This window comes from Gorilla gorilla, chromosome 16 (genome assembly GCF_029281585.2).
Source record: "Gorilla gorilla gorilla isolate KB3781 chromosome 16, NHGRI_mGorGor1-v2.1_pri, whole genome shotgun sequence".
NCBI classification, from domain to species: domain Eukaryota; kingdom Metazoa; phylum Chordata; class Mammalia; order Primates; family Hominidae; genus Gorilla; species Gorilla gorilla.
The window spans coordinates 81,263,998-81,276,331 of record NC_073240.2 but is presented as its reverse complement, the minus strand read 5'-3'; the positions used below and the strand labels follow the sequence as shown (position 1 = coordinate 81,276,331).

The following is a 12,334-nucleotide window of genomic DNA, read 5'->3' as shown; positions in this document are numbered from 1 at the left end:
CCATATTTCTCTTCTTACAAAAGCAAATAGGAGAAATATCGCTGAATTCTTTTTCTCAGCAAGGAACAGCCCTGAGATAGCCTTCTAGATTCCCTGGAATATGTTGGAGCTTTTCAAAGGCTCCTCAGGACATCTTCTTCCCCAGTTTTTCCTTTTAAGTTTTTTGGTCAGCCTCTTGTTAGCACTAACTGGATTCCTGCCCCAGACAGCTGTGATATTAAACAATTGCCATTGATTTTTAAAATAAATGTCCTAGGGCTAGGGCTTTTTGCATGGAGAGAGCTATGAGTCAGATCAAGTAAAGATAAGACCTGACAATGCACCTTTTCAGGGAACTGCCAGACTAATTAGTGACAGTTTTCTGGGATGGAGCTTTTGTTGAGCTCCAGACCTGTTCTGCCCCTCCATTGGCTGCCAGGCTGTTGGTGGTTGTCACAGCTACTTTAGTTGTAAGGCTGTTGATTTTCAAGTCTACCATGAAGCTGGGGAGAGGGGGATGGGAATGGGGCAAGTTGAAAAGGCACAAAGCTCACTGTTCTTACAGAGAATAAACATTTGGATTGTTGTAAGCCTTTGACTAATTTCTAGAGTTTTGAAAAGTTGATTTTGACCATTTTTCCCAATGTTCTTGCTGGTTTTATTAAGGAGCAGATTTTTAGTTTTCTACTCTGCCATTCTAGAAGTGATTCTGAGCCAGTGATTTAGATAGTAGTTGTTTTCAAACACTGGAATGCTTGAGGTTTCCACCCTCCACTGATTGATCTGTCTGTGAGTTGCAGAGTGCATTCAAGTTTTAGTACTTCTCTAGTTGTCCTTGGCTGTTACTCTCTGCCAAGCTCTCTCAGATCTTCCCTGCATATCCCTATAGTTTGTAGTCAGCCAGGTATATAGGAAGAGTTTATCTCAGCCCTTCTATGGACCTCTTATTTTAGTATAGCCACATTAAATTCCCATTATGCTCTTACACCAACTGGGGTTACAACCTTGGCAAGTAAAGCTGTAATTTTTTCTGTATATTTCCTATGTTTAGCTCACAAAGCCCCCTACCACAAGTTAAGTCTGCCCCTTCTGGCAGCAGAGCTGCTGTTTTTTCCAGCCAGCCCCATATTGGTAAAACTACCATTCTTGAGGACTGAGCTGGGGGCCTGGGAACCTCACCAGGTAAGAGGACCAGAGACTTCTGCTGTTCCTACTCAGTCTTTGGTCAGCTTCCAAATCCCTGAAATGGCTGGCTTTGGATGATTTTGTTTGATATACAGTATTTTTTTTTTCAGAGAGGATTTTCACTGATTTCTTACCATCATTGCGAAAGGAAATGTTCAGGAGAGGAAATTTCTGATTTTTCAGGGGTGTGGTATGTGGGAGAGATGCATAATATAATAATAATAGTCCAAATTTCTTGAGTACTTACTACCTGCCAGGAACTGTGCTAAGCAATTATTTTGCATTGCTTCATTTGATTCTTTCCATACCCTGCAGAGGCATGGGTGCTATTAATATCCTGCTCCTCTATTTTATAGATCAGAAAAAAGGCTCAGATGAAGTACCTTATCGATGGTCACACAACTCATGAGTGGCAGAAATAATATTAAGACCCAGGTCCCTTTGGCTGTAAGACCCCAGCCCTAAACCACTACATCATATATGTATAGCTGGAGCCTGGCACCAGGAGGCATCACAATGGGATTGAGATAGGGAAACAGAAAGAAGGATGGGGACTGAAAGGTGAAGGGTCCTGAAGCCCTGAGCTGCCTCTTTTGCTGTTCTCACTCTGTTTCCTGGAGGTTTTACTGAGTGCCCTGCGGTGTTGACTGCGTCCTACTTGCAAGCCCTGTGGTCTGCCTAATGGTCAGCTAGGCTGGGCCTCTAAGGTCTTTCAGAAGTGCACAGCCCTATGGTGAAAAGGCATCCTTTCTCATGAGGTAACAGACCAGCAGGACTTGCTTTTTGGTCACAACACTGCTGACCAAAACAGGATGTGGTCCAGACAGGATAAAATGGAGAAACTGGCAGAAACCAGCAGACGGCGACAAAAGTGATCCCTGGCTGCTGTCATTGCTCATTGGCATAAGAAACTCCCACCAGCACCATGACGATTTACAAATGCCATGGCAATGACCTGGAAGTTACTACCCCTTTCCATGGCAACAACCTGGAAATTATGATCCTTTTGTAGAAAGTTCTAAATAACCTCAATTTGCATTGACCTGCCCCTTAATTTACATATAGCCAAATGTGGGTTTACCTGAATGTTAAATACAGTTGCCAGGAGCCCCTGCCTTGCTGACTCTGGGCTACTGCCTGAGAGCTAGCCCTACTCTGCAAGGAGCAGTACTGTTCAGTCAAAGGCTCACTCCTGAATTCTTTCCCGGCAACGCCAAAAACTCTCCTGGGCATAACCCCAGTTTTGAGGCTCACCTGTCCTGCATCACTCACATGACGTTTCCCTATTTAAACACCCATGATCCCTGAGCCCTACAAGACCAGAAGGTCATAGGGCTCCACATGTTACCTGGTAATGTTACAGAATTAGATCAGAGAAAATGGGATTTCTTCATTGTAGTGTGCTTAATGATCTCTGTAAAGAGTATAACATAAAAAAGCTTCATTAGTTTGAAGACTTACTTTGATTGAACTGCAGGATTTCTGTTTGGGACTCGTGTATTCTATTAAAATGAAATAAAGTAGCTATACTTAATTTTTTTTTTTTTTTTTGAGACGGAGTCTTGCTCTGTCGCCAGGCTGGAGTGCAGTGGTGTCATCTCAGCTCACTGCAACCTCCACCTCCTGGATTCAAGCGATTCTCCTGCCTCAGCACCCCTAGTAGCTGGGATTACAGGTGGCCACCACCGTGCCCGGCTAATTTTTGTATTTTTTTCGGTAGAGATGGGGTTTCACCATCTTGGCCAGGATGGTCTCAATCTCCCGACCTCATGATCCATGCCTCGGCCTCCCAAAGTGCTGAGATTACAGGCATTAGCCACCGCGCCCGGCCTATTTAAAAAATTTTAAATTTAATAGCATTTGAAGTCAGCATTTAATTTTCTTCTTTTCTTTTTGTTTAAGCATTTCAAATTGTCACTTCAAACATTATACAGAGTTTCCTTGGTAGTACTTAAAAGTACTATTTTTCTAGTAATCACCTTTAAGTTTGGCATTAATTTTTTTTGTCTGAGAATACTTGTATAATTTTTTTATTCAGCAAAACTGCAAATGAATCGTTAATTATAAAAGAGGTAATGAAAGAAGATAAAGTGGAAATTGAACACTAAAAAAAAAAAAATCCCTTTGTCTTGAATTCTCCCCTCATCAATTTTCTGTGGGGCATCCCTCTGTAAATAGCTTATGATTGAATTTTTGATATTTGTACCCAACTGGTAGTCTTTTAGTTAGGCTGTTCAGTCTGTCCTCTTTTTTTGGGAATAATGCGTGTGTCTGGCCTTCTTTCTGTTACCTTTGTCATCATGTTTTTGGGAGACAATTTTTTTTGTCATTTCCTTTTCTTTGTGTCCTTTTTTCCCTCTAGTATTTCATAATTATGCATTCATTTCTACTATTGGTTACATTAAAATATTTTTAGCCTCAAATTCTCACTAGCATTATAAATATAGTATTTATTGACCCTACCCCTGTGAAAGACAAGAAATTAAATGTGCCTTTTCTTTTCTTTTTTTTTTTGAGACGGAGTCTCATTCTGTTGCCTAGGCTGGAGTCGAATGGAGCAATCTTGGCTCACTGCAACTTCCACCTCCCAGGTTCAAGTAATTCTCCTGCTTCAGCCTCCCCAGTAGCTAGGATTACAGTCATGTGCCACTACGCCCAGCTAATTTTTTGTATTTTTAGTAGAGACAGCTTTCACCATGTTGACCAGGCTGGTCTCGACCTCCTCAGTTCAGGTGATCCGCCTGCTTCGGCCTCCCAAAGTGCTGGGAATACAAGCGTAAGCCACCATGCCCGGCCAATGTGCTTTTTCTTTCTAGCTTTTGTCAGCATAAACTGGTGTTTAAAATTAATAGTAGTTTAAAGATGTGTATATTCTTTAAGGAATTTTTTTCATTGACATTCGATTATTTTCTTACTATATTGTAGAGTATAGAGAAGAGTCATTTAAACTGAACTGTAAATTTTCCTGGGTTCATGGTTCCTTGTTCCTGCTGTTATAGCATATCTTCTTTATTCTTGATTTATGTATTTTGATTAATTTCTTGGTCAGATGGAATATTCCTTTAAGTAGTTTTTTTCAGCATGGTCCATGAGTGGTATGTTTTCAGAATGCTTTTATTTTTGAGGCTGTCTTTGTACACATCAGTGAATTCTTGAATAGGATAGAATTCTAGGGTCACAGTTTTTTGTTTTTGTTTCTTTTGTCCACCCAGAATTCTAGCCCAGGATTTGGCAATTATTTTCTGTCAAGTGCTAGGTAGTAAATATTTTAGGCTTTTCAGGCCATGGAATCTTTGACAGCAACTCGATTGTGCCACTGCAATATGAAAGAAACCATAGACAGTACCAAAACAGACAGTGTTCCAATACAACTCTATTTACAAAAACAGGCAACAGACCAGATTTAGTCTTAGGGCTATAGTTTGTGACCTGTGTTCTACACAACTAGTCTGTTGTCTTGTGGTGATTAGTATTGTAGGTGATGTCTGATGTCATTCATTTTTTCATTTGTAAGAAACTTGTTTTCTCATTGCTTGGCTTCTTTTAGGAATTTTTATTCTTTTTGATTTCCAAATTTAATATTAATTAATTTTGTGAATTAATTGGTATTTAGTCATCTCTTTCATCCTAAAGTTTCATGTCCTTTTTAACTCCAGGGAACTATTTTCAACTATCTTTTTTGATAATCCCTTCTTTCCTCTGTTTTGGAAATTATTATTATAGTTACTTTGGTTCTTCTGGATCTGTAATATATTTCTCTCATCTTTTTATCCCCATCACTTTCAAAATCATTTGGATTTATAACCGAAGTTCCCTATCTTGTCTATTTTATTGATTTGGGTTTTTCTTCTGTCTATCCTGTTATTCCTTTGCCATCATTAAAATTTTAAAATTATTAATCTTTTAAAAAAATCTCTTAAGTGAGCCAGGCATGGTGGCTCATGCCTGTTATCCCAGCACTTTTGGAGGCCGAGGTGGGAGGATCATTTGAGCCCAGGAATTCAAGACTAGCCTGGGAAACGTAATGAGACCCCATCTTTACAAAATATTTAAAATTAGCTGGCTGTGTTGGCATACGACTGTAGTCTTAGCTGCTTAGGAGGCTGAGGTGAGAGGATTGCCCGAGCCCAGGAGGTCCAGGTTGCAGAGAGCTATGCTTGCACTCCCACCTGGGCAACAGAGCAAGACTCTGTCTCAAAAAAATAAAACAAAAACCTCTAAGCAATTGTTACAAATCTCAGATTATTCTTTTGTATGACTGTGTTTTCTAATTTTATATTATAGATGCAGCATATTCTCAAATATCATTGTTAAAAGCTTTGTCCTGAAATATGTCTATTTTAATGGGAAATATTTGCACTGATTCTTCAGACTGGTTCTTCTCCCCATCTTTATTGTGAGAGATATAGAATTTAACTTTTAAAATAGTAATTAAATACCACAACAAAGTAAGGATACTTGTGGAGTTGTTTTCTCTTTAAGTAAGTACAATGACTAAAAATACTTCATTTGCCAAGAGTCTGCTTTCGTTCCTTTTGTATATTTTATTAAATGCTGATGGCATAAATACGTATTTACTTTTATTCCTTATGACCTGACGTAGTCACAGTACCCCAAAGTACCGTATGTATTATCAAATAAGCTACCAACACTCACTGTTTTTTCATTTTTCATGAAAAGGTTTACATTAAAAAAAAAATGCACCTAGTGTATAGTCAGAGTTCTCAGAACCAATAAGTTTTATGTTTGTGTGTGTGTGTGTGTGTGTGTGTATACATCTATATCTACATCTATATCTATACTTTTAGGAGCTTTATTATAATGAATTTGCTCACGTGATTGTGGAGGCCTAGAAGTCTCAAAGTCTGCTGTCTGTAAGCTAGAGACCCAGGAAAGGTGGTGGTGTTTACTCAAAGTCCGAAGGACTGAGAACCAGGGGAGCCTATGGTGTAAATTCTAGTCCTTGTGCAGGAAATGTGATGAGATGGCCTAGCTCATGCAGTTAGGCAAGAAAGAAGGGACAAATTCCTTCTTCTGCCTTTTATTCTATTCAGGCCACCCTGCACTGAGATGGGCTGTCCACTTTACTGAGTCCACTCATTCAATTGTTAATCTCATCCTGAAACACTCTCATAGACACACATAGAAATAATATTTGGTCTGGGCACCTGTTTGCCCAATTAAGTTGATGCATAAAATTAACCATCACACCAAGAAATACCTCTCCTTTCCCCAAACCCTTCATAGTACGTGCTATATTTCTCTTTGAATCTAAGAAGATTATCTTCTATGAGGAAATAATCTGCTCCACACACAAACCTGATACAGAGCTCTTTCAATAATGACTCATTCTCAACATCATGAAATTATATTCGAAGTTGCAGAAAAATCACTATTGTATATTGAATGCTACATTGAAATTGGAAAGAAAAAGTTGATATAAAATAAAAGCTATTACATATTTTGTGCTTCTCCCTAATCTGCTTTATTCATTGGAAATTCCTACTTAAGTTTAGTCTGCTTAAAACAAGCTAGATACTTGATTTTGCATGCAACACCTTGGCTATTACTTTTACTGTCTCCTAGCACTGTGCTACAGACTGCAAAATATTTAGAGAAAATTCAGACCTCGCTCAAAATAAAAAATAAAAAATGCTAGCATGGTCTATACCAACGTTGGATTGCTGGGCTCACTCTCACATGTGTGTGATCTCTCTCATTCTCTCGCTCTTGCTGTCTCTCACACACACACACCCCACTCAAAGCTATAGTGTGCATTCTTCTATGATCCCAGTAGATTGTAGGTCTCTGTATTGACTGGAGATACTCTTCCAAGTTGAAGATTTAAAAAAGAACTTTAGATTTTTAGTGCTGATTCTTCATCTTTATATTTAGAAAATTGTCATTTTTAGATTCCTGATAGAAACTTTCTCTAAAACATTATCTTGATACATTAATTAGAAATTTATGTCCCACATATACTAGCTCTAGTAATTTACTGGTGACTAAGGCATTGTTAAGAAATGTGTTTGGAAAACTTCTGTTGGTTTTTTTTTTATGACCATCATTACATTCTTTTCTATTTTTTCATTTTAAAAATATTTTTCATTTTTCCAAACATTTTAAAATATTTGGAAATATTTCAGAATTTGATAGTTATAACAAGCTACAAGAGAATAAAGATTTAGCTGGATTACAAGAAAAATATCTATTTAGTAATAAGTGAAAATGAGATAAATTTGTCATATGTGACATATGGTAATATACATACAGAGGCCTGAAGAAAACTTCAATGTCCCCCTTTTTTTTTTTTTTTGCTACGTAATCTTATTTCCTTAGAGCATATTGATTTTACTCCATTGAGAGTTTGGCTTTCTAAAATCACCTGAACAGTTAATTGATGGTGATAATCAACCAAGAATTGTTCTTCATTTATATAATTTGCTAACTTTCAAGTTCCCATTGAGTTGAGAAAGATAGTGATGATAGCTCTGACAATATACCTGAATCAGTTTGAATAGGAATGTATAAAAGATATATTAGGCTATTTTTATCCTGTAGAAACTATAGTTCATAGGAGTGGTGAGTTAGGGGAGGCTGGAGAGTGGGGGAAAATGGAAAGTAAGATAAATTGTTGGTGTATGTGGTTTTGCAGATTTGCTTTTTTGGCCCTAAAAGAGTATTTTTTTTTTTTTTTAATCTCAAGCAGGTGTTTTTTGAGACAGAGTCTCACTCTGCTGTCCAGGCTGGAGTGCAGTGGCATGTCCAGGCTGGAGTGCAATGGCACGATCTCGGCTCACTGCAGCCTCTGCCTCCCGGATTCAAGTGATTCTCCTGTCTCAGCCTCCCAACTAACTGGGACTACAGGTGCCTGCCACCACCACGCTCAGCTAACTTTTTTGTGTTTTTAGTAGAGGCGGGGTTTCATCATGTTGGTCAGTCTGGTCTGGAACTCCTGACCTCAGGTGATCCACCCACCTTGGCCTCCGAAAGTGCTGGGATTACAGGTGTAAGCCTCCGTGCCTGGCCAATCACTAGCAGTTCTTAAGAAAAAAATGTTTTGGAAGGTTGTGTCTTTGCCCTGGTGTTCTGTGTATGCACGTGCACTGAATAGGAGGCAGTCCCAGGGTCTCGCCTGCTGAAGAGATCCTGCACACCTACTGTCTGCTTGGCTGTCATCCTACTGTATTGTAGAAGCATCCACATCAGCTCCCTTTTTATTTGGGGGTTGTGCCCAGATCCTAACTCTCAACAAGATGTTTTTCATTATGCTTTATCCAGGACACTCTTTCTCACTGCTGTTTTCAAATGCCTTTGGGTTACTTCTGGGAAGCATAGATTCAAACTCTTCCATCAGGTAACTGTTTTCACCAAATAATGTACAGGTAAATATTTGGAAGACATAAGAGAAAATCAAGGGGAAAACTTAGGAAAAAGGAAACCGTTGAACTCAAATAGTTATCTTCTGTACCCATGATCAGGTCCTCTGAGGGAAAAAACACAGATCCTTTTATTCATGAGGACTGGACATATTCCTGCTGCTGGATTTGTTCTTAGCCATTAGCCTCTCGAATGCCACCATCGCTGTCACAGAGACAAAAAAAAAAGCTGCTCCTGTTCCTCCTCCTTAAAAAAAAAAAAAAACTTATAAAATTTCAAACTGCAGTGACTGTTTTCCCTCTTCCCTCACCTTAAAGAGGTTTGGGTTTGCCTGCTATTGGTAGTTCTGATGGGCTCTGTTAGAGATTGTATGATTGGTGTTCAGGCCCAGATGAAGAAAGAAGGGAATAGTTTAAATTTGCTACATTTTGTTTTGCTTGAGAAAGATGCAGTAAACTGAGGGGAGAAGGGAATAAGCGATTATTGTAGGCACCTGCTGGAGGGAGCTTTGCCACTGTATGAAGGATTTGTTTTCTCCATGGTTGTTTGTTGTCAGCATAGCCCAGTATTTGCAGGGGCAGAAGATCCAAACATGGAGCCTTTGTTAGGAGTCATGGCCATACCCACATTTTGCCTAGTACACTGCTGAGGGTAAGCAGAGATGAGGGCTGAGGTGGTCTTCCTCATTAAATCAGCTTTGCACTAGGTGTCTGAGACCCAAGAAGGGTCAAGATTTGCTTTTTAGCAACTTGCTGCCCAGAGACCCATCATTACAATACGTATAGCTGCTCCTCCTGGCTGGGGGCTTGACTGCAGTTCCACACTGGTTTCCTTCCGGCTCTTCCCAAGGCAGACTTTTCTTTAACATGTATTTCATTATCAAAGTCCCTTTTTCCTAAATTATATCTTGCAGAAATACCTCTAAGTTTCCGACTTAGATATGGCATTCTTTCCTGGTTTCTAATCATAATAGACATTTTTCCCAAGTTTGTTTTCCTTTGTTCATTTCACTGGAAATGAAAGTAGAAAGTCAAATATTTGTGCTAAGGTCTTTATCTTGAATTTTAAGACATATTTAAATAATGACAGTTTTACAAGTTCAGGTACATTTCCACTTCGTCTTCTTATAATAGAAATTGTGTATCTTTATGGATCAAGGTTGTCTTTGTAAAAACAGTGGGAGTTACACTATTGATAACATTTTGAATTTAACCTTTTGAATCTGCAAAAGGTTGCTGTAATATTTTGTTTCATTGTGAACCTCTCCCCTGAAACAAACAGAAAACACATCACAATATTTGGAAGTTTGCCTGGAGTGAACGTTTATTTTTTGGGGTGTTTTTCTTTTTGACTTTTTAAAAAACAGTTTTTGTTGTTTAAAAAACTGCAAATGCCAGCCATAAAAATATTCTCTATTCCATCTGCCTAAGGCCAAAAAGAAATCAGAATTAGGCAAATGAAAATCAGGAGCTGAGCCCAGTGATCAATTATGTACACTCTGCCTTTTTCTTTTCCTTTCTTAAGTGTTGTATTTGTTCACTCACTTGTGTAATAAATATTCTGAGAGTCCTACTGTGTGTGACACTGTGCCAAGCATGGGGGTACTAACTTGTCATCAGCCTGGACCCTGCTTATGAGTCAAGTGTCTTACACTATATTGAAGTAAGCACCAGAAAGTGTGTACAGGTCTATGAAAGCTCAGTTTCTGGACATTTACTCTCAAGGACTTTTTTTTTTTTTTTTTTTTTTTTTGTTGAGACAGAGTCTCACTTTGTTGCCCAAGCTGGAGTGCAGTGGTGCAATCTAGGCTCAGTGCAACCTCCACCTCCCGGGTTCAAGCGATTCTCCTGCCTCAGCCTCCTGAGTAGCTGGGACTATGGGCGCGTACCACCACACTTGGCTAATTTTTGTATTTTTAGTAGATATGGGGTTTCACCATGTTGGCCAGGCTGGTCTCAAATTCCTGACCTCTGATATTTCGCCCACCTCAGCCTCCCAGAGTGCTGGGATTACAGGTATGAGCCACTGTACCTGGCCCCAAGGTCTTTTTGTACAGAGACAGTGACATGGGTAAATTATTAGTAGCTACCCTTTGTCTACTAAGTGCTAAGCCTTATGCTAAGTGCTCTTACATATGTAAGCTTATTACTCATCATGACTATATTATTATCTCATTTTCACAGTTGCAGAAAGTAAGTCTCAGAGCATTATTTATGGGCATGCCACAGTCAAAAGGCAGAGCCAGGTCGTCCTGCCAGGTCTGCTTTCCCTGAAGGCATGCTGTTTGTGGGATGGCACACGGTGTCTTTCCTTACTGCCGTCATGTGCTGTGGAGGTGGGTAAAAGGAGGGCATGCTCAGGTTATCAGTTAGAATCAGATTTGGCTGCATGTAGCAGAAAACTCCAAAGTATCAGTGAAAACTTCAAAATATCGGTGAGATGCTTGGAAAAGAAGTCTGGGAGTTGTATTTATAGTCTGTGGCTGTTGTACAGGCCCCACAGTCATCAGGGACAGATCCTGCTGCATATGCCATATGGTCCTGCCTGGTATCTCAAGCTTCAGCTATCAACTCTGAATTGTAGTCAGCAGGAGGAAAGAGAGGGTGATGGGGGAAAAAGAGCATCCTTCACCTTGAAAGTCCCATTTGTCAGAACTTAGGCACAAGGTCATACATAACTACCAGGGAAGGTGAGAAATGTGGTGTTGCGGTGGGATTCATGGCCTCCTGAATAAAGTTCTTTTTCTGCTACTAAGGAGAAAGAGAGAATGATGTCCAGATGGGCAACCAGCAGCCTGTGCTGCATTCAGCTCAAGGCAGGTTGTGATTTCAGTTGGTGTCATGGCCTGAGCTGAGGCTGGAGGCCCACGTTGTGAAGGGTATTGTATGTCACACATCTGGGATTTGAATTTTATTCTGTAGGTGCTGGGAGTTAGTTATTGAAAGACTTTAATCATAGGAGTGACATGACTAGTTCTATGTTTGGGAAAGGTTGTTCTGCCAGAAATAAGGAGGACAGGCTGTCCCAAGGGACAGCCAAAGAAACTGGGAGTGGACCATCCCTTGGGAATCTGATGGATTTGAATGGATGAGAAATGATGACCACTTTTAGAAATGGAGAGGATGGAACAAGTTCTGACATATGCAGCATGTAGAGTCTCTAGGCCACTTGAGGCTGTTGAGGGACAGTCTGGCTTTGCCATCTGCCTGTCATGTTCTTAACCTAGGCAAATAATGCAGAAGAGAGAGGAGATGTGGGGGGTTGGGGGACACACAGTGAATCCTGTTTGAGGTGGCTCCGGGACCTCCCAGAAATGCTGGTAGATGGCTAGTTGGATATATAGCTCTGGAGGTCAGGACATAGGAGATATTGATTCAGGACTTGCCAGAGTATGGTCTTGGGGTGTGCCCTGATATTACAAACGGGGATCTTAGTGGCTAGGGGATGAGGCCATGGCAAATGTAGATGGACCAAGATCAATTTGCCTTTCTAGATGAGGTTTTCTAGGTGAAATGTTTTTGAAACTATTTTGTAGCCTAGTATAATTTATAAAAGTAGAGAGAAACTATAAATATAAATTTGGAAGGGGTTAGCTAAAAGGAGAAAACAGCAGAATCTTCAAATGTATAGAAATGGATATTAATTTGCTAGAATTAAGAGACTACAGGTAAAGATAGTTTTTTTTATACCTCTTTTTGCTGTAGAAAGGGCAGGACAAAATGATAAAGGGATGCTGGAATGAGGAATGGTAACTTTAGGCAAGATAGTCTTCTGTGAGGGCTGATATGAT

The 12,334-nt window shown here is 39.7% G+C and overlaps 1 protein-coding gene across 7 annotated transcripts in view; it reads left to right on the top strand.

Annotated features, from left to right (window-relative positions):
- Positions 1-12,334, top strand: part of MTHFS (methenyltetrahydrofolate synthetase) — an 81,989-nt gene that overhangs the window by 50,373 nt on the left and 19,282 nt on the right. The gene's annotated exons all lie outside the window — the stretch shown is intronic.